This window comes from Calidris pugnax, unplaced genomic scaffold (assembly GCF_001431845.1).
Source record: "Calidris pugnax isolate Ruff unplaced genomic scaffold, ASM143184v1 scaffold291, whole genome shotgun sequence".
NCBI classification, from domain to species: Eukaryota; Metazoa; Chordata; class Aves; order Charadriiformes; family Scolopacidae; genus Calidris; species Calidris pugnax.
The window spans coordinates 30,187-31,486 of NW_015091001.1; the positions used below are offsets into that span (position 1 = coordinate 30,187).

The window sequence follows — 1,300 nt, forward strand, 5'->3', positions numbered from 1 at the left end:
GGGGTGTGTTTTGTGTTTTTTTTACATTTTTTTATACGCGAAAACGTGGGACTTTGGCAACTTCAAGCAGTTTTTTTTTCATGGGGGGACCGTCGGCCGAACGTCCCTCACACCACACAAAAGGCTTAGAAACCAAAAAAAAAAAAAAAAAACAAAAAAACACCAAAAACTTCTCATTTCACTCGGAAACAAAGAGAGAGAGAGAGAGAGAAAAAAACACCAAAAAACACCAAAAAACATGCAACAGCCAGAAAAAAAAAAAAAACAAACAAAAAAACACCAAAAACTTCTCATTTCACTCGGAAACAAAGAGAGAGAGAGAGAGAGAAAAAAACACCAAAAAACACCAAAAAACATGCAACAGCCAGAAAAAAAAAAAAAACAAACAAAAAGGAAACAACACCGAGGATTTATCTCCGGCGCAGAGAGAGACACGAGACGCAGCACTTCCCACAGCAGATAAATTTCTCCACTTTTGAGCCTTTTTTGGGCTTTTTTTGGGGTCGTTTTCACCAAAAAAGCAAAAAACACCAAAAAAACATCCACAAAGCAGCATTTTTTTCTTATTTTTTTGACATTTGTTAACATTTTTTAGAAAAGAGCGCGGCGTTTGCAAGACTTTCGGGGATTCCTCCCCGTTTTTTTTGGGGGGTTTGGAAGAAAAAAACTAAAAAAAAAAAGGCTTGTTTTTCTTTAAATTTTTCGCCTTTTCTCTTTTTTTTTTGTTTTTTTTTCAATTTTTGCTTAATTTTGGGTTTTTTTCACGCCGTTTCACCTGCCACCACCACCACCACATCAGCACCGAGAGGAGAACAAAAGCACAACCCAAGGAAAGGCAAAAAAAAAAAAACACCATCAAAAAACCCCCAAAAACACCTCAAAACAACACCACAACCAGCCCCCCGCCTCTAAAAAGGCGCTATTTTTGACTTTTTGACCAATTTTGATCATTTTTGGGGGGCTCACATTGAGTTTCTTGACAGAGGAGACACGCACACGGGAGAGAGAGAGCCACACCACAGCGCGGCACACCTCAGGAGCACAAAAAAACACCAAAAAACTCCCAATTTTCGGCAAAACTCCCCAAAAATATCAATTTTTACCATTTTTTTAAAATTTTTTAAAGCGATTTATTAGCGGTTTGGTGCCTTTTGACCTGTGTTTTATGACTCTGAAATGTGATGTGCAGGGGTCGCAGTGTATGTTTGATGGGGCCGCCAATCTTTCAGAACTTGTGCTAACTCTTGAAGCCACGCGCCGGTAAGAGCCAAAAACGCCTTTTTTTTGCCCAAAAAAAACC

At 38.9% G+C, this 1,300-nt stretch overlaps 1 long non-coding RNA gene across 1 annotated transcript in view; it reads left to right on the top strand.

The window, feature by feature from the left end:
* The window catches only part of LOC106895906, a 2,098-nt gene extending 798 nt beyond the window's left edge, over positions 1–1,300 (top strand). The window contains exon 3 of the long non-coding RNA XR_001413543.1: positions 1,190–1,300. This is a non-coding gene — a long non-coding RNA (uncharacterized LOC106895906). The remainder of the gene's footprint in view (positions 1–1,189) is intronic.